The following is a 22,425-nucleotide window of genomic DNA, read 5'->3' as shown; positions in this document are numbered from 1 at the left end:
TCTAGGAGCTATAGTCTTCCTATATGTGTATCCACAATGTGGAGACCATAGACCATTGTCTCTGCTACAATAGACAATGAAGGAAGTGTGTCATCAGTTCTAGGAAATTTTATACAAAAAATAGGGTGGAGGCCCCTGGGTTGCTCAGTCGCTTAAGCACAGGTCATGCATGATCACTTTGGTGCAAGTCATGATCTTGCAGTTCACGAGTTCAAGCCCTGTGTCGAGCTCTGTGCTGACAGCTCAGAGCCTGGAGCCTGTTTCAGATTCTGTGTCTCCCTCTCTCTCTGCCCCTCCCCCATTCTCTCTCTCTCTTTTTCTGTCTCTGTCTCTCAAAAATAAATAAACATTAAAAAATTTTAAAAAATAGGTGAATTGTGTATCTGTATTTAAACTCTGGTGGACTCTAAGCTCTCTGAGACTGCATACATGACTTGATAAGTTATCTGACTTACAGCTAATACACAGTAAATAGTGTCTGGTAAATAGTAATTTTGTTATATAAATTAGTTCAGAAAGGCTAGTTTTGTAAATATTCTGTATAATTCTATGTTTATGGCATTGCAGTTTATAAATAAAATTGTTAAATATTGAAGAAGAAATAAATTGTAACAAAAAATTCAGTGTAGTCTTGAATACCTTTACACATTAGTTGAATAATGGAATCAATACAGTTTACTGTATTTGAAATATTAGAAACTATTTGAATACTTTACTGAGCCACATAAATTATAGGCCTATGCCTTCAGCTTAAGTTTTCTTAAAGCTAATAGAAATAAATGCAGATTATATACAAGTCTTAAAAAAGAATCTAAGAATTTTTTGTATGAAAAAATAGTCTATTGCTTGCCTCTAAAAATGATCTGAAAGAGATTTCATTTTTTTTGTTTTCCTTCCCCTTCTAAATCTGGAATTTTAGGATTAAAAGAGAAGAAGCTCCACTCTCCTGATCTTCTAGGGATCAAGAGAGAAATGAGGAGAATTTGATTCATTTACCAGAAAAGTGAATATTTTCAAATTTGCTGGCACATGGTGTGCAACAAAATAGGAGTATTAAAGACAATAGAAGTGCTAGCTTGGTGACCAGGTAGCAACATCCCCAAGACACAGTGCCAAACACTCAGCAGAAGTTCATTATTTGACAGTGAGACTTTGGACAACCCCATAAGGATGGAGTACTGTTCATGCCAAAGCCATTTATAAGTCTCAGGCTTGGGGATGGATCAGACCACTGATAAGAGTTATAGACACTGACATAATTATGAAAAAAGATATTAGAGTGAAAGAAATGAGTAAATGTTTTTGTAACTAACAGTGACAACAATAAAACAATAATAAAACCATTAAAATGTAAGAGTTACACTGGAATGTTACACAACTAGATGTTGCTCTAGATATTTTCTCCATCTTTATCATTGATTCTGATGAATCTTACTTCAGATCAATACTCTTATCACCTGTCTACAACACTGAATTTCTAAAAAAAAGAAAGAAAGAAAGAAAGAAAACTGATATATAAAAATTATTGCTGAAAATAGTTATATCCACTTATTTGAAATGAAATCATCCATGAACCTTAGTGAAATTTGGAAACTGCTAGACGGGTATTGAGAAAAATATAGATTTTTAAAGACATAACTAAAAGTAAGTGATTTCTGAGAAGACTTTAGATTCAGTAACATTTGCTTAAAAATCCAAAGCCATATCTGTCAAAATCCTGGTATAAATCATCTGAGAAAGTCGCTGCCAAAAGAATTTTGCCCATATCAAAACAAACAAACAAAAAGAAAACAATAGCCTTTGTGATAGAGATTGTGTCAGTTATATGAGATTGGTTATATATTGTTGATAGTGATGGAGATCAGTGAAGATTCTAAAATTTATGAAATAAAATACATTGTTGACTTTGTTTTATTTCAAATTGAAATTATTGGTCTTGCTTAATGGCAGTTGGCCTTTTTAAAGTAACTAACTATATTGATGACCAAAAGTGAAATTCTGTTTTTAAGTTCTTTTCACATCTTTCACCACCTAAAACATATCTATGCATAATGAACTTTAAAATGCATGCTTTTTATATCCTCTCCCACAGTTATCATTTACAGATTTTTACTCCAGAAAGGAAATCTGAGAAATAATTTCTAAATAGTGCTCATCCTGCACACAAGTAGGTGCGCGCGCGCACACACACACACACACACACACACTTTACATGTGTATCAGGAAACTATAAGGGTTATATCTTAACAATTGTTAAGAGTAAGTTCTTCAATATCAAAGATAAATCATTTTTAAAAAATTTATTGAAATTAACCAGTATCTTAAAGTTGTCCTTTAGCCAGCTGACACAATTTAAAATGCCTTCATCCTCAGCCTATGTACAGTTAAGTGTAAACCTTTGTATTGCTTTCTGCTTCCTTTTGTGAATAAAATTTAGTTGTACTAAGGTAATGGTGCAAATTTACAGTATCCATAAAAGCACCGCTATTGTATTGCTTTGCCTAATGCATTAGAAAGAGAAGATCACTTGGCAGACACCACATATCTATAGACGAACAAAATGCATTAAAATCAAAATTGCATTACTTTGTCAATAATTTGTGTTATAATTTTTATGGCAAATATTAATGGAAAGGATCCCTTAAATAAAAATGAGTCTGACGTTTTCCTTTTGTTGTTGCTACCCTGATTGTATTTACATCCAGTCATTTATTGCCCATTAAAGAAGTAATGCTATGTTAATGTAAGGGGGAAAAAATCAATGCTACTGAGATCAGTAGCTGTGGGGAAACAGTGCAGCAGCTGGTTTGCAAACAGCGAGCCCATATAGATCAATGAAATTACAAGCTAAATCTGCTGATGCTCACAAACTGCTCCAGTGGTGTGCTGTCTAACCTTTTTCAAGTTCAAGAGCTCTAGAAAGCCAGTGATAACTAAATGGGAAGCGGGGCAAAGGCAACCAGGCGATGGTGATGATGCTCTGATATGTGATGTTCTGATTTTGCAGCTATCAGTTTAACTTCCTATGTTTAACCTATAGAAAAGCCCTGTGATTTGTAAGTGAGCCACAGAGAGATTCTTCACACTCCAGAAAAATACCTTAAAAGATATCCTTGCCTCTGGAACATTAGAAACCTGCATGATACTTCATAAATTTGCTGTTAAGCTCAATTTCCAGAAAGTATTAGTCAGTAAACTAATGTTGGGATTCTAGACTATATGGTATTTTGGGTTTGGCGACTTCCTGTAGTCTCTAAAATTTTCTTTTTTATAAAGATTTTATTATACACATTGAGACTCAGCTTCTTGATTATAAATCACTGATCAGACACATACACATTTAATATTTGAAAAAGACAACAAGCTTTCCATCTCAATAAAGTAATTTTTAATATCAATTTAAGTGGCATTAGTAAGTGTTCTTCTCTGAGTATTGAATTTTCCATTTTTCTTCTAGCTAAGCCTTCCATGTGTACTTAACTGTATTTTAACTGCGTTTCCTAAGACATACAAAAACTTTAGCATAAAGAGTATTAATCACATAATAAGAAGGAAGGAAGTTAGTATACAAAAGAGAATCATCACACTTGTTGATATATTTAGAAAGTAGGCGAATTCTGTTTAAAACTGGAAGAAATATTTGTCACTGGAACATGTAACATCATTTTGTTATCACCTGGAAGGAATAAGTGACTTTTCCCAAAACACACACCTATTAAATAATAATGTTGGAAGGGAGATCCAGGCACTTCTAGGCCAAAGGCAGTGCTGTCCCCACCATATAAATGCTACCATTAGCATTGATTTGGTTGGAAAAAAGGAAAATAATGTAGAAGGCAAAAGAAAATAGAATGAAGACATACATGGGATGTTTTTATAAAGAGAACAAAATAGGAACACTAAAGTCATATGGAATAAAATTAATCACAAAATACTATTCCTATTAAATTCTTTTCAATTAAGTTGTTGCCAAGAAGAATAAAAATGTGTCTTTCTTAAAAATGTGCCTTTCTTCTTCCTCTTTCTCTACCTCCCTCCTTAAATCAATCAAAGAAAACGCAAAACAAAAACAGTGGTTACAGTGGTTACCGACAAACCAAACTCTACGCTGTCAGCAAAATTGACCATACTTCATCTGTTCCTCAAATAGGTACTGAATAAAGTGTCCCAAGAAACATAAAATGTGCTTTCTTTAAACCCTAGTTCAGTAATTATATTGATTTAAATCATTCTGTCTGTCTCAATCCTGTAAGATAGTGACGCAAGTGTGACATGATTTTTATAGGACTAGTTCACTATATAATATAATAACAAAAATCTCAGCCAAATACCATCAACTGGCAACTCTCATAGTTCGAGCCCTTATTCAAATTTACCTTGATATTTATATTCAAAATCAGTTGTTGTTTTTGCTTTTTTGTATAGTTTGTTAAAAATTACCAAAATTTTTAGGGTATGACATAAACATGAATTATTTTCTTCTCCATGTAAAGAATACTCACACTTGAGATAAATTGTTTTATCTTGGGAGACAGACATTTATTTATTTTTTTTTAATTTTTATTTATTTCTGAGAGAGAGAGAGCGAGCGAGAGAGAGAGAGAGCAGGGGAGGGTCAGAGAGAGAGGGAGATACAGAATCTGAAACAGGCTCCAGGCTCTGAGCTGTCAGCACAGAGCCCGACGCGGAGCTCGAACCCTGGAACCGGGAGATCATGACCTGAGCCGAAGTCCAACGCTTAACTGACTGAGCCACCCAGGTGCCCCAAGGGAGACACACATTTAAAAAATGTCAACAATAATCAGAGGGTAGACACTATCTTCTAGATAACTCTAGAACAAGATAAACTTGAACAATACCTAGATACTATCTTCTAGATAATTCTAGAACAAGCTAAACATGAACAATACGTATATTTTACTTACTCATGTTTTAGGTAGTATAAATCCTGTTGAAAACACCAAGTGGTCCCATTTAAAATTTTAAAATTTAAAAATTTATTCGAAAATATATTATTCTCATATTTTTAATTTTTCAAACTATGCTCATTTCTTCATTCTGTCATCCTCATGAATGCTGTGAGGCAGGGAGATTATATATTATCACTATTGCCTTAAGTTCAGGGAGGCTTACTGAACCAATCCAAGATGGGAACTCAGCTCCTGATGATTTGAGTTAGAGTATAGGAGGTAAGAAGGGAAGAATGAGAAGAAAAATTTGTTCAACATACTTCATGATTATACTAGTGATTATGAATTGGTAGGGCAGTCAGTTGTCTTTTGGGTAAGTGAGAAAATTCATATTTCAAAAATAATCTAGGACTTTTCAAGGAACAATGTGTTAATGCTGGCAGAACATCACTGAATTGTTGTAAAGCCTACACAAGAAGACAAGAAATAATTAAATATATAACCACATCTTAACTGTAGCCGTGGAGGATGGTTGATGGAGCAGTATGGAAGCATGGAATTCATTATGGCAGCAATACAGGAGAGGTATTTCCAGGTAGTTTTCCATTTGGAGATTATCCTGTTTCCATCTAAAAGCCAGAGTAATCTATATGCCCTTTATCTCCTATCACTATCGTCAAAGTGCAGAGATGTACAGGGCAAGTAGACAGAGGCCAAAGAGAAAACAGTGGCTATAGCTAGCATTAAGCAAAAATACACTGAAGAGAATGACGCCTCTGTAATTTTGAGTACTGCATTCACCTTTATGTTTCTCGCATCCCCTTTCATTGCCACTGATACACCTTCTTTTATCCTGTGGGAGGTGATAGGTTCAATTTTAGGTACCAAATGGGGCTTGTGCTCAAAGAAATCATGAACTAATCTCATAGTAAGTAGTGATCCCATGACCTTGGATTGCAGCTCCTGTTTATGGGCCTTGTTCTTACTGTGAGGACCCAGATGGGTCTTTGGTTTAGGGATAGCCTTCTCTACCCGACTCTTGATTTCTTGTGTACATCCCTGATTATAGATACATCCAAAGCTCCTGGAGCCCATCCCCTACTTCTTCAGTTGATTCAAACTTGAAGAACTGATACAGCTGATCTGACTCTTGGTCTCTCTACCAAAGTGGTGAATCAGACATATTTAGCAGCTACATAAGAATGACAAGAGTGAGAACAAAACGTTTTAATTCACTAAAATTTAGATTGAGCTTTGAGCAATTGAAAGAAAAAAATCTCTGAAATTTATGTAATATTTGACTATGTAGAAGAACCTATTAGTAGGGACCACACACAACAAGGAATACAGCAAAGGAAATGCAAAAACAAAGCAGAACTAGGCTCTGTAGTCTGATATGGCATTTCCCTTGATCTATGAGGTCCATGGCATGAGCAGCTGGATCTCTGTATAAAAACAGTGACCCTCTGATAATTCTTTGAAGGTTAGGTGCCAAACTGATTGTGTTCATCCACATCTCATTTGGCAAACAGACCTGACCACTATTGTCCTTTTTTCATTCTCCCATCACTGTTGGATTCTTCTTATCCCAGTGATCCCTTTGACACGCTAAGAAATTCTGATTTTCTACCCTGCCTGTGCTACTGTGGATAAAGTATTGCCTGTACTTTGAGGATTCCTCCTATGAGTGGTTCACCTGCCGGGCGAGATCTAAGGAAAACAACAGAATATTAAGCTAAACAAAATGGAGGCAGAGACTTAATATTTTAATACATTAATGCTTGATGGTTATATAAATTCTTTTTTCATGAGGATTGGTTAATATTAGACATATAAGTTGTAATAATAATTGGTGTGCTTGCTTAAGTTGACTCTTTGTAAAATGTACATAATTTATTTCATAGTGTGACATTTTACTTATTCTCAATGATACCATTTGTTGATATTATGCAGTTCTGAATTAATATAATACATTAAAATGGCTTAAAAATAGGAATATCTGACCTGGGCAGAAATGATTATATAATTGTAATTGCAATTCTGATGTTGATCAGAAAAGGACAAGATATGATCCCCTTTCTCAGTAAGTTGCCTTAGTAAGGCCTCACCTTGTCTGATTGTGCCATTCTTTCCAGTTTTAAAATACAAATAGCCGAGATGTATTCATTTCTTTCAATACTTTCCACATTGCAAGATTCGCTTGTTGAATAAAAAAATTGGGTGATGAAATGTATATGCAGCTCTAACCAGTGCATATGTGGCTGTGCACACACAAATAAATGTTGGTTAAAAATTGAGTTAGATGTCACATTTATAGACTCAGGGTTTTTTTAGTTATATCAACTTTATATACAGTAATCTGCATTCAGTTCAATCAGTTTTGACAGTTGTTTATACCCATGAAATCATTTCCACAATTAGATACAGAACATTTCTGTCATCTTCAGTAGGTTCCTTGCGTCCCATTGCCCCACTGCAGACCAGTTCTCCTACCCACAAGTCCAGTGAAGTATTGATCTGGTTTCTTTCCATCTCATCACTATAGATTAGTTAGCACTTTTGAAAATTTTACGTAAATAGACTCATAGAATATATACCCTTTCCCTCCTTTCACCAACAATAATGATTTGATGTTGATTTATGCTAAGTGTGTATCAATAGTCTTTCTTTTACTATTCAGGAGTCAAAAATGAAAATTTCACATTTTGTATAACCATTCAGCTATTGATTAATATTTGGATTGTTTCCAATTTTTTCATATTGTGAATTTTTTATATTGTGCTATGAATATTTGTGCAGAAGACTTTGTGTGGACATATGTTTTATTCTTGGTAAAAAAATGCGTATTAGTGGAATGTCTGAGTCATACAGTATGTAGATGTTTAACTTTTTATGAAACTGACAGTTTTCCAAAGTATTGTACCATGTTAAATTTTCATTAGTATTATATGAGAGTATCAGTTGCCCCATACTCTTACTAAAATTTGATATTATCAGTCTTTTTTTAATGTAAACATTCAAATAGGTGTAAAGTGATATCTCATTATGACTTTAATTTGCCTCTTTCTAATGACTAGTGATGAGCATATTTTCTTGGGCTTATTAATCATACATTTTGATTTGTGAAGTACTATTAAATATTTTGCCCATTTTTATTGGGTTGTAATCTTATTATTGAGTTGAAAAGCTTCTTTTTACAATATGAATATAAGTTCTTTGCCAAATATATATGTATTTCAAAATATTCTCTTATTTAATGCTTTTAAAAATTTTTTGTAGAAGTACTTGTCAAGATCAAAGCTTTTGAATTTTGATAAAGTACATTTAAATTTTGCTTTTATGATTTATGTTTTCTGTATCCTAGGTAAGAAATCTTTGCCTAACCCTATATCACATATATATTTTTTTAATTTTATTGAGGTATAATTAGTATACAACATTATACTAGTTTCAGATGTATAATATGTTGAATTGACAATTCTTTACATCACATAATTTTTAATGTTTTCTTCTAGAAGTTTTATAATTTGTTGTTTTAATATTCAAGTCTATGATCTATTCAGAATTAGTATGACTAATTTTTATGGTGAGGGGTAAAGTCAGTGTTCATATTTTTTCCATATACATATCCAGTGATATCTGAACCATTTATTGAAAGGACTTTCCCTTTTCCACTGCATTTTCTTGGCACCTTTATTGAAATTATTTTAAATATTTCAAACAACATATGAATCTGCTTTTGGACTCTCTATTCCAATGGTTTTCTTTTCTTTTCCTTTTCTTTCCTTTTTTGTGTTTTGTCTGTCTGTTTGTTTGTTTTTGTTTTGGAGCCCCACACACTTAAAAATTACAGAAGACCACAAATAGCCTTTTGGTTTGTTTATATGGATTATACTTATCAATCTTTACTGTATTAAGAACTGAAACTGAGAAATTTAAAAATATATATTTACTAATTTACATAAAATCAACAATAAACAACATATTCTATAAAAATATCTAAACATTCCAAAATACAAAATGAGAAAAAAGCATTGTTTTACATTTTAAAAATATCTTTAATTTCTGTTTTAATAAGTTTGCATTTTTTATGTTTATTTATATATTTTGAGAGAGAGAGAGAGCATGCATGTGTGAATGCTACAAGTACATGAGTGAGCAGGGGCAGAGAAAGAGGGAGAGAGAGAGTCCCAGGAGGGCTCCATGCTGTCAGCACAGAGCACAAGGTGGGACGTGATTTCATAAACCATGAGATCATGACATGAGCCGAGATCAAAGTCAAATGCTTAACCAACTGAGCTACTTTCTATTTTAATAGAACACAGCTAGATGCTTACTTCTTGCTCTGCATTAAAGATTTAATGAGATATTGAGATATTACAGATCATTTATTTTCTGGAAAACACAACTGTACACTTGTGAGAGCGTGAGAGCGAAAAAGGTGAGTGACTTATTATTAGAAAAATAATTTTAGTTCAATCTTAGATGACATTTTGAGAATTATTTCTATGCTCCCTTCCTTTAAAAAATTATATATATTCCTTTGCTAATAGCACAATCTATCTTGATTAGCAGAGCTTTACAATAAACTTTAAAGTCAATTAGTGTAAGTCTTACAACTTTATTCTTTTAAAAAAAATTGCTTTTGCAGGGTACCTGGGTGGTTCAGTCAGTTAAGCATCAAGCTCTTGATCTCAGCTCAGGTCTTGATCTCAGGGTTGAGTTCAAGTCCTGAATTGGGTTCCATACTTGGTGTGGAAGTACTTTTTAGTACTTTTTAGAGTTGCTTTTTAGTACTTTTTAGTACTTCTACTAAACTCTTTAGAGTTGCTTTTCTATTCTAGGTCATTTGCATTTCCACATAAATTTTAGAAACTGCTTATCAATATACATTAAATAGACTGTTGAAATTTTCACTGGAATAATGTTTTACTATAGAACAATTTGTAAGAACTAACATCTTAGGTCGCCTGGGTGGCTCAGTTGGCTAAACTTCCAACTTGGGCTCAGGTCATGATCTCAGAACTCGTGAGTTCAAGCGCTGTGTTGGGCTCTGTGATGAGAGCTCAGAGCCTGGAGCCTGCTTCTGATTCTGTGCCTCCCTCTCTCTGCTCCTTCCTCTCTCTGCTCCTGCCCCACTCATGGTCTGTCTTTCTCTTTCTCTCAAAAATAAATAAACATTAAAAAAAAACTGATATCTTAAAAATATTTAGTCTTCTACTCCATGAACTTAGTATATCTTTTGGGTATTTTTTTTTTAGATATTCTGTAATTCTCTCAGCAATGTTCTGTGGTTTTGAGTGAAGAGATATTGCATATATGTTGTTAAAATTATTCCCACGTGTTTTGTTAAATGGTGTGATTGTGATTTTTTTTTAAATTTCATCTTCCAATTGTTTGCTACTAGTATATAAAAATATAATTGAGGTATGTAGTTTAACATTATATACTAAGACATTGATAACTGTATTTATTTTGAGTCGATGTTACCAAAAATAACCAATTACTGTCACTAACAATAATAGATATGATTATGTTTTTCTGAGAAATTGACGCTTTTATCATTATGAAATATTCCTCTTTATTTTTGGTAATACTCTGCCGAGTCTATTCTATCTGACAGTGACATTACTTTTTCAGCTTGCTTATATTTATTATTTTCATGTGTACCTTTTTAAAAATCCATTTATTTTTAGTTATTTTCTTTAAAGTTACGTCTCTTGTAGATAGCATATGTTTGCTTTTTTGCCCATCCTAACAATATCTATGTGTGTTTATTGAATTTAATTGGCATATAATATCCTGTTTCAGATATACATCATAGTGATTTGATATTTCTATACATTATAAGATGATCCTCATAAGTCTAGATATCATCTGTCACCATACAAAGTTATTTCAGTATTATTATTGACTACTTCTCTATGCTGTACATTACATCTCTATGACTTGTTTAGGTTATAACGAGAAATTTGTACCTCTAAATCCCCTTCAACATTTTGTCTGTCCCCCAGCCAGTGTCTCCCCTGTCTGATAACCAAAGTTTTGTTCCCTGAATCTATAAGTCTGTCTTTGTTTTGTTGTTCTTTTGTTTTTGCTTTTGTTTTTTTTTAATATTCCACATAGAAGTGAATCATATAATATTTATCTTTCTTTATCTGACTTATTTCACTTAGCATAATACCCTTTGGTCCATCTATGTTGTTGCAAGGCAAGATTTCATTCTTTTTCTAGCTAAATAATACACACGTATACACACTACATTTTTATTCATTCATCAACAGATGAATGGATGGACATTCATCAGTGATGGACACTTAGGCTGCATCTATATCTTGACTGTTGTAAATGATGCTGCAATGAATGTAAGAGTGTATATATCTCTTGGAATTAGTGTTCTTGGTTTTGTCAGATAAATACCTGGAGACAGAATTCATGGATTACATCTTAGTTATATTTTAAAATTTTTGAGGAAACTACCATATTGTTTCCCACAGTTATTGCAACAATTTACATCCCCACCAATAGTGTATAAGGGTTACCTTTCTCCACATTTCTCCCTAGCACTTGTTATCTTTTGTCTTTTTGATTGTAGCCAATGAGACCAGTGTAAGGTGATGTCAAATTGTAGTTTTAATTTACATTTTCCTGATGATTAATAATGTTGGGAATTTATTCATGTACCTGTTGTCCATCAGTATATCTTCTTGGAAAAATTTCTAGTCAAGACTTTTGCTCATTTTTTTATTGGGTTGTTTGTTTTTTTGATATTAAGTTGTGTATGTTCTTTATATATTTTAGGTATTAACTCCTTATGAGAGGTATGATTTATGAGTACCCTCTATTCATTGCCTTTTCATTTTGTTGATGGTTTGCTTCACTGTATAAATACCTTTCAGTCTGATGTAATCCCATTTGCTTATTTTAGCTTTTGTTGTCTAAGCCTTAGGAAACTAGCTTCAAAAAAATATCGCTAAGCCCAAAGTCAAAGAACTTACTGCCTATGTTTTCTTCCAGGAGTTTATTATTAGGGAGTCTTGCATTCAATCTTTAATCCACTTTAAATTTATTTTTGCAATATATTTACAATATATTGAAACAGGTCTTCTTTCAATATATTTCTTACAATGTAAGAAAATTGTTCAGTTTCCTTCTTTTGTATGTAGCTGTATTGTTTTCCAAACACCACTTATTGATGAGACTGTCTTCTCCGCATTGTATATCCTTGCCTCCTTTGTCATAGATTAATTGACTATATGTATGTAGGTTTATTTCTGGGTTACCTATTCCATTTCATTAAGATGTTTGGTTTTTGTGTGTGTCAGTACTACAGTTTTGGTTACATAGATTTGTAGTATAGCTTGAAATCAGGGAGCATGACCCCTCCAGCTTTGTTCTTTTTTTCTCAAGATGACTTTGGATATTTAGGGTCTTTGTGGTCTCATAAAAATTTCACAAAGCTTTGTTCTAATTCTGTGAAAAATGCTATTGGTATTTCGTGGGGCTTGAATTAAATCTTTGGTTAATATGGATATTTTAACCATATTAATTCTTCTAATAGATAAGCACAATAAAAATAAATAAACCTTCCCATTTGGTAATGTCATCTTAATTTTATTTTATCATTGTCTTATAGTTCTCAAAAGAAACAGGTCTTCTTCCTCTTTGGTTAAATTTGTTCTTAGTTTATTCTTCTTTTACATTTATTTATTTATTTTGAGAAAGAGAAAGCATGCACGTGAGTGAAGGAGGGCCAGAGAGAGAGAGAGAGAGAGAGAATCCCAAGCAGGCTCTGTGGAGCTGGACTTGGGGGCTAGATCTCATGAACCATGAGATTATGGCCTGAGCCAAAATCAAGAGTTAGACATTTAACCAGCTGAGCCACTCAGACACTCCTATTCTTTTTGATGTAATTATAAATGGGATCTTCATTTTTATTTCTCTTTCTGATAGCTTGTTAATAATGTCCAGAAGCATAATCAATTTCTGTATGTTAATTTTGTATCCTGAAGTGTTACTGAATTCATTTATTACTTCCAATAGTTTTTTGGTATATTCTTTAGGGTTTTCTAGATATAGTATAATGTCATCTGCAAATAGTGACAATTTTAGTTTTTGTCTACCAATTAATTGTTGTGGATAAGGCTTTTGATATTATTTTGAATAAAATTGACAAGAGTGGGAATTCTTGTCTCGGTCCTGATCTGAGGAGAAAGCTTTTCACTCATGAGCATAATGTTATCTGTGAGGTTGTCACATAGGGCCTTTATTATGTTGAGTTATATTCCTTTTGTACCCCTCTTTGCTGAGAGTTTTTATCATAAGTGGATGTTGAATTTTCTCAAATATTTTTTTCTGCACCTATTGAGATGATCATTGTTTTTTATTTCCTTTTTTTTTTGTTTATGTGGTATATCATATTGATTTACTTGTGGATATTGAACCATTTTCACATCCCTAGAATAAATTCCACTTGATCGTGCTGTATGATCTTTTAATGTATTGTTCAATATGGTGTGCCAATATTTTGTTGAGGATTTTTGCATCTATGTTCATTGGGGATAATTTTATGTTTCTGTGATGTCTTGGTCTGAATTGGTGTCAGCCATCAGGGTAATGCTAGTCTTGTAAAATGAGATTGGAAGTGTTCCTTCCTCTTCAGGTTTTTGGAATAATTCCAGAAGTCTAGGTTATACTGCATTTTTAAATGTTTGGAAAAATGTACCTATGAAGTCATCTGGTCCTGGACTTCTTTTTTTTTTTTTTTTGAATTTTTAAATCGCTGCTCTCTCTCTATGTATAGATAGATAGATAGATTGCTATGTATGAACCTCATGATAAACAGAACCCAAAACCCTACAGTAGATGCACAAGAAATAAAGAGAAAGGGGCCCAAACATAATACTAAAGAAAACCATCAAACTATGAAGGGAGAGACTAAGAGAAGAAAAGAACAGGAAAGAGCTACAAAACAGCTAGGAAACAGTTAACAGAATGTCAACAAGTACATACCTATCAAGAATTACTTTAAAGGTAAATGAAATAAATGCTTCAATAAAAAGACATAAGGTGGTGGAATGGATTAAAAACAAGACCCATCTATAGCCTACAAGATTCAAGTCAGAGCTAAAGACACACACAGACTGAAGGTGAAGAGATGATAAGAGATATCCCCTGCAAACAGAAACAAAAAGAGAGCTGAAGTAGTAATACTCATATCAGACAAAGGAGACTTTAAAACAAAGACTTAATGAAAGACAAATAAAGACATTACATATTGTAAATCCAAGAAGAAAATACAGTTATAAATTTATGCACCCAAAATAGGAACATCTTAATATATAAAGCAAATATTAACAGACATAAAGTGAGTTGGTTCTTCTGAGAGTTTAACTATCCTGTACAATCCATCTGCTTTCACTTTCCAGATCATAGAGTCTTTTGTTTATTTGTTTTTCTCTGATTTGTTTGTTGTTTTTTCTCCCTGGATCTATAGTTGTTATCTGCAGGAATGGAGAAAGTTTGATATTATATGCTTACTCCTCCATAATAGTTGCAGAGCTTTAGACCATTTAATTCTTGATGACATGACATAGATGTATCTTACTCAAAGAAATAAAGGAATGCTTTGAAGAGCTGAAATGCTCTACTGCCTGACATATGAATGTGCTTTTATGTCTATAAATGGACATAGAATATTTCTAACATGTAAGTGCAGCTAATAGTAATTTTAATCTAGTAGATTATTTTACAAAATAAAGATCTAACAAGAGAAAAAATGGAGCAGTGTGAGAATCAGTAGTTTTTGCTTGGCAACATATAATCTGAATAAACTATAATGACTGAATAAACTCAATGAAATGAAAGGTGATAGAGCCAAGTCATGTAAGTATTGCTATATATGACCTGTAAATATAGTCTTCCAAATTTTTTATATGTTGTCAAGTTTTATATCTTTTCTCATGTGAATAACCATTTGAATCTTACGATGCTTCTATTGGTGACTATAACTGGGGAGGTAAACAGTACAGAGGACAAAAGCAGATTTTACATTTATTGAGTTATTAAAATTTATTTATTTAGAGAGAGAGACAGAAAGAGTGAGTGGAAGAGCAGCAGAAAGAGAAAATGAGTATTAAGAAGGCTCTGTGCCATCAGCACAAAGCCCGAAGTGGGGCTCGATCTAATGAACCATAAGTTCATGACCTGCGCCGAAATCAAGAGTTGGAGGCTTAAAAAACTGAGCCACCCAGGCATGTCCAGATTTTTATATTTAAATTACAGCTGGTTCTATGACTGGATAAGTTACCTACTTTCCTGTATAGCAATTTTCTCATCCTTAAAACGGAGATAATCTACCTACCTCATAAGATCCTTATAAAGAAATTAATGTATATTCAGATTTTAGAATGTAATTGACATATAAAAATCTCATTTATTATTATTTTTATCCTTAGAAACATCAGGATTATAGGTATGTCCTGAAAATTTCAAATAAGCATGGACTTACAGAGAAAGGTACAATATAGAGAAGATGGTAATACTCATAATAAACTTCCCATGTGTAGATCTTGATGAAATATTGTTTTAAGTTTATTTTAAGTTTATCATTTAAGTTTAGCCTTAGAGTTTCTTTTTTTCTGTATTACTTTGCCAACTTTTCTTTTCACAGTGTTGGTCCTTCTGCCTGGGATTGTCCTTCTCTTTGCTGCCTGGAAAGATTTTTTGAGCTATATTGTTTTAAAAGCTTCCCACTGATCCCTTACAATACAGCTCAAGTGACCCCTAGAAGGCAGAATAATATAGAGAATGACTAAAAATTTTAGAATTAGACAGATTTTGAGTATCAGTCCCATCACACACACAATGTGGACAGGTTACTTAACATGTCAAGGTTTATCTCCATCTAAAATGAGACTTCCTTTATATAAAAGGAAGGTGGTGTGGATTAAATAAAATGGCATTTGTTGAATGCATCATCAAGGTCTGGAATATATTAGGCACTCAATAACAGCAAATTAGTTTTTCTTTTCTCATGTTCTTCTGTGAAGGAGTCTTCCTGACCACTGCCAGGAAGATGGCATCTGTCCCTCCACTAGTCTGTCATTCAAAATCTTCATCATTCACTCAATTAATATATTTTTCTTTACCACTGTATTTACTCCTCCTTAAGGGCAGAGACCTACATGTCTTATATTTCTCTGCACACTTACCATAGCACCCAGGCTACTAGAGATTGTCTAAATGTTTGTTTAGAGAACAAATAAAGAAAACATTACTAATTTAGATTTTATTTGGATATATAACTTTCACTTACTAATTAAAACACTCAAAGTAGATCAAAGGGCATTTAAATCAAATGCAATATTGTAAGGGAAAACAAACACAAGGACTTTTCTTTTGTCTTATTCAGACATTTTTTAAGGTAATGAAAATATCCCCATGACCAGAAATCCTCAGGAATAATTCCTCTTGACTGCAGTAAGTACCTACTTTTGAGGAACAGAAAGCTGATGAGCTGCAGGCTTCCCTGCTGCTAAATTCATCTAACAAGGCACTCCTGATGTGTTCTGATTTTAAGGCCAATGGGAACTCTATAGATTGGTTTGCTGCTCTTTTTTTTTTTTTTTTTCTGAAAAAGAGAGGACTTTGAGCTGTGCATGTTTATGTTGGTAAATAAATTCTGGTATGAAATGGGAATCTAAGAATCAAGCCTAAGGCATCATAAACTATAATAAAGTGAATTTGTAGGCATATTGCCTTTGGTACTTCTAGGATAAGGTCTGCATAGCTAAGGTAAGGTTGAAAAATCAGCAGTTTTCTGCACCTCTGGACTTTGTAGCTTGACCTGAAATGATCTTTCCTTTGTTTTGAACAAGATAATTGAGACACATTGGGTCATTGAATGGATTAATCTCCTTGAACATGTTATATGGTTGGGAATTGAAACAATGGTATCAAAAATGCCAGTGGTTACCAGAGGGGAGGCAGGTGGGGGAAGGGGCTAAATAGGTGATGGGGATTAAGAAGTGCACTTGTGATGAGCACCAGGTGTTTTATGGAAGTGTTAAATTACTATATTATACTCTTGAAATTAATATTACACTGCATCTTAACTCTCTGGAATTTAAATAAAACTCTAAAAAATGCCAAAAGGAGACCAGGAAACCCTTGCCAAATACCAATCACAACCAAAATAGCCTTTTTACTTGTATTTGTATTTTATTTGTGTTTGTAGACAAAGTAGCTGAGGAAAAAAAACAAAAACAAAAACAAAACAAAGGGTGGCTTGCTCCTGAGGAAACTGGACAAATGCTACCAGCTGAAGGAAAAAAAAAAAAAAACAGCAGGATGACTCAACTCCATTTGCTATATTCTGTCTACATCAAGGAAAGGAGCATGCAAATGTAAAGGATAGAAGTGACACAAAGGAAGCAAATAAAACTTCAGACTAGGACAAATATGCAAGACCACATCCAACTGTAACATGTGAATTAATACCTCTAAATCAGATAGACACATTTCATCCTAGGATACTGAAAGCACATAAAGATAGGATCACAGAAACATATCATTACTCTATTAGGAGTCGTGAAGAGTCAGAAAGGTAAACGACCCAGTTAAGTGTTAGGAAGAGAATAAGGTGAATTGTAGAAACCGCAGCTTATAAACTTTGATGATGGTATTTGGCAGAATTCTATTCTTTACTATGAATCAGATGGTTACTAATCTCTTAAGAAAAAGAAAGTGGTATTCATTAGAAGCCATTATGGGTACATTAAAGGCATCTAATTTGTGGATCATGATAATTCTATTGTCATGGGGTAACATTCCTTCAGCAAGGTACGTGGACAATTTTCTCCATTATGTGCTAATAGATGAATTATGTTGACGATAAGGGCAGTGGATTTGTAGCCAGCATCACAATACATTATGACCTTGAGGAATGCTCTAAAAGTTACCAAGTCTGAAAAATGAGGATGGCAATGGAAGCAACTCGTAGCACTGTTCAGAAAATTAAATGTGGCTTGTACATAGTAAGAGTACAGTACATATGAACTTAGAGGGGTCATGTGGGGGAGATACACAAAGGCTCCTATGATGGCATGAAACTGCACTTGATCCTGTGTGTAGTGTAAGTCAGAGCTGGCCAGGGAAGAAGTATATAGGGATGGCGCTGGAGGCACATATCAACATGCACAAGGGTAAGAGAGCTGTATATAGCAGTTAGAGATTTCCCTTGGAGAAAGGAAATAGCTGGGGAGACAATAGGATGGTTAAGGAGGAGGCTGCACAGGGAGGAAGGTTGGCTAACAATGGGCCTTACGTATCATATTCAGGAATTCAGAAGTTCTACTAATCATACATTACGGGAGGGAGTATGGGGGGCAACTTGAAATAGTAGAGGTAACTAAAATGTAAATGTTCAAAATACCTGCCCCGATGTTCTAGATATTTGGAGACATTTTGGTAAATATAGCACCAAATGTTAAGTGGCTAGTAGATTAAGATGTAATGTTTATACTGATTCTTCACCAAAAGCAGTGTGTTCCCAAAGAAGCACCTTGTCAATATGCTCAGTAGATTGAGAGGTAATTATTTCACAATAACCTTAAGAGAATCCTACTTTTGATATTTTCTTCAGTTTTTTTTTTGTTTATGAATTTTCCTTTTTCCAAATGTAATTGACAGCATTTGGTAACATCCCTGCGAGAAGGTTTGCACATGACACAGTTCTGAACCTTATGCAGCACACACTTATATGCTAGACTGAAAAGAGAATTAGACATTAGTGACTTTTAGGAAAGATCACTAATGCAAGACAAAAACCAATCTTCTTGAGGGACTTTTTACTTCAAAGGGAGGCTTTGAATCCTAGCACCTTCTTTGAATCCCTTTAAGATGGCATCAAAATTTAAAGCAGTTGGTTTCCATCTTGCAAGTGACTCAGAGTTCTTTAAACTTTGAGAATAAAAGCAAAGTAAGGAAGTGATATTAATCTCATTGGGGGGGGATTTTTGTGCATTATGATATCTTTTTTAAAAATATCTGAAAGAATACAGTATTAGATGAAATTGTTCATGACCTTGACAATAGCATGAGTCATGTACAGCTGAAATAGTAAAGCAAGAAAATGGGGGCCAGTTAAATGATTCCTGTGCTTTTAGTCAGTATTTGTTCTTTCTCCTTTGACTTATATAGCCTGTCTTCCTGAAACTGAAAAGTAATGTACTGAAAGGAATGTATTTGAATTTATTTTAATTCCTGTGTTTTATACTGAATCAGCTTTTCAGTAATGAAGTTCAAGTACAAAGGATATAGTGGAATCTTATCTCTTCCTTCAACCATGATGAAAGATTATAACTGCTTTCCTTGTGTTTATCACATAACTGCTTTTTATTTTCTTTACTACTCTTTAAATTTTGTGCTTTAGTCCTAAACTGGAAAGTTTTAAAATCTAACTTTTATAAATTAAATATTAAGTTCTGGAACTAAAGGAGTTGGGTTTGATTCTTTACTCCTTCAAGTTGGGACATTCAATATGATAATACTCTTTCTAAGGTCTAAGTCTTCTCACTATAAAATAGGTCCTGGATAGAGTCAGAGTCTTAGAGTCTGAGAGCCGTGGTGCGCATCTCTATAGAATAAATTTATCATCTGTAAGGGTTTAAGGATCATTCTGAGGGTAAAATAGCCTAATGTAATATATTTAATAACATGTAGTAAGTGCTCAACGAAAAGGTACAATAGTAATAGTAAAAGCTGTTCTTCTCACTTCCTAGGTTAATTGAGAATATTTAAAATTTATATAAAATACATGACAATGATATGGTATCTACCACAAAAATACTCAAGTATACAGGGTAGTAAATAAATATTTGGTGACTGAGTGGATATAAGTTGAACATACTAAAAATTAGACAGTATTTGCCTTCTTTGCTCAGAATATGTTATGGGATAGTAATAATTGGCAAAGCATCAAAAATCTTGGTTCAATGTCTGATGTTATATGAGTTGAGAAAAAAATTGTACTTTCTAAGATTCAACTTCCTTCACTGTAAAGTGATTAAAATAGTACACTTCATGAAATTATTGCTTCAGATACTGTAACATTAAGTTATTATTCACCAGCCTTGTTGGGAAAGATGCTATCAGCAGTTAGATGTGTTTGAACTGTTATTTTGAAATAGTAAACATACTACTAGAGATATTTTTAAAGTTTTTAAGTTTTCCAAAGGTTTAAAATTGGATTAATCAGCATTTTCATTTGTAATTAGAACATTTTGAGAACACAGCTATTGTTGCCCATTCTGAAGTGTTAGGAATTGTATGTAAATGACTTGCATTTTGAGAATTCTGAATTATAACTGTACACACATCTCAACTTCATGAAGCTACTGAAGGTGGTTCTGAATATAATATTGATTATAACACTGAGGGTTTTATTCCACAACAAATAGGACTAATTCTAATATACCTCATGTGATATTTTCAAATATATATTCATAATACAACAATAGAGCCGGGGGAGGGGGAGGGGTGCCTGGGTGGCTCAGTCCATTAAGCATCAAACTTTGGCTCAGGTCATGATCTAACGGTTTGTGAGTTCAAGCCCTGCACCAGGCTCTTTTCTGACAGCTCAGAGTCTGGAGCCTGCTTCAGATTCTGTGTCTCACTCTCTCTGTCCCTCTTCCACTTGCATTCTCTTTTTCTCTGTCTCAAAAATAAGTAAACATTAAAAAAATTTTTAAATATTGAGAAAAGAAAGAACTGGGGTAGGGATGGACTCATGGATGACTTGTCTGAAGGTTGATGAGTCCTGGATTGCAATACAGCAACTCATCCTTGGCACAACTGTCTTTCATCTAACAGTTTCTGCCTGTGGTCTGGCTTGCTGCTGCTCTCCAGCGGTTTATGCTCCCTGAGATGATCATAGATGAAGATATTCTCTCTGAGGTTTGAATCTCTGTCAATAGACTCATATTACAATGGCTGCATGGAGTCCCCCCATATGATCAATACTGAACATGAAAACATTTATTGTAGTTCATCAAGGATTTAGTTTGTCTTTGGCTGTGCACACACTCAAAATAAAAAAACAACAAATTCTGTATATCCCTCCATGTTGTCCTTTGTTCTCCCTGAAATTGGTGGAAATCAATGAATGAACCACCTAGTGAATATTTACTGAGTACCTATTTTGTGCCAGACCTATGGTAGGTATTTTTCATGGATTTAAGAAATATACATATTATATTATTTCTTTTTAGTTTGGATTATTCTTTAAGGGCTTAGGTTGGTTGGCTATTTGAGCAGTTTTTATCAACTGGAGTTGTGTGTGTCAGTATTGGCAGACAGCCATATTCCTTCACACTCTAGATGTGTATACTGACTTGGTCAGCAATCCAGCTGGTTTGTTATCTGTGCTAGGGATCCCTGGAAAACAGACCTTGTGGCAGAAATGCTCACTTTTTAACCTTTTAAAGGTGTGGGAGGAGGGTTGGTATGAAATGTCAGAGCAGCATGAAAGAGAAAAGGGGTGTGGGGCAAGAAAGGAAGAAAGAAAATATAATGTTCTATATTGCCAAGATAAGACAGCTTTCCCAGGTATCCATAGCTGGTTGCTTGGTCCTGAGACCCTCTCAGGGAACCACTGTACTTTTAGGACGAGTCAGTGGGTGCTATGTGAAGGGAGAGGAATTTCTTTGCCGGATCCTTGTACTCTTCCTGCAGTTGCAAATTCAGTAAAATAATCCAGCTGGTTAAAAGCCTGAGCTATTGTAGTTCAAATCCCACTATGAAAACACTCTGAGAGCTGTGAATATTGAACACTTCCTTGCTTTGGGTGATGTTATTCAGCCTCTCCTAGAAATCACTGGAGAAGCCTGGAGCCATACCTTGGGGGTACTGTACTTCACCTGAGACTGGGTACCAGGCCACTAGAGGGTTTGCATCTTCCATTGACAATTGACAGCACCATGGAAAGCATGCCTGAGTTTCATCCTTACCCTGGAGAAGTTGTGATAGCTGGGTGGGGCTCTCAGTCAAGAAAGGTACCAAGTACCAGGAGGCAGGTAGGGCCAAGAAAATCTGGGGAGGTACATAAATTGGGTTGGATGTAATTGGACTTTTAATGGACATGGTATAGAAGTAGGATTCAAATCCAAATTTGACTTTTATTGAGAATCTACTGTATATTAGGCACTATGCAGAGTTTTCTTTCTCAACATACACTGTTTAATAAAGGTGTTGATTTTTATATATTATGATTTAAATAAATGTGTACCTGTAAAGACTTTTTAAGACCAAACTGATACTGAAGATGCTTCTCCATCTCATATTTTCACAATTCTATTTAATTTAGTGAAGGCTTTCAAATCCATCTAAAGCTAATTATCTCTCTCCTGATAATTGAGAGTTAGATGTTGTGTGAGGCCTGGCCTCTCCCGTGACCCCATCCAGCCCTGGCAACCTGTTGTTAATGCCATTTATACACACTTAGATGTTTTGACTT

General features: G+C 34.0%; 1 long non-coding RNA gene across 1 annotated transcript in view; it reads left to right on the top strand.

The window, feature by feature from the left end:
- The window catches only part of LOC144232050 (uncharacterized), a 561,855-nt gene that overhangs the window by 213,125 nt on the left and 326,305 nt on the right, over positions 1–22,425 (top strand). The gene's annotated exons all lie outside the window — the stretch shown is intronic.

Source organism: Crocuta crocuta, unplaced genomic scaffold, assembly GCF_008692635.1.
Source record: "Crocuta crocuta isolate KB4526 unplaced genomic scaffold, BGI_CrCroc_1.0 scaffold194, whole genome shotgun sequence".
Taxonomy (NCBI): Eukaryota; Metazoa; Chordata; class Mammalia; order Carnivora; family Hyaenidae; genus Crocuta; species Crocuta crocuta.
This window is presented reverse-complemented; position numbering and strand designations above follow the sequence as displayed.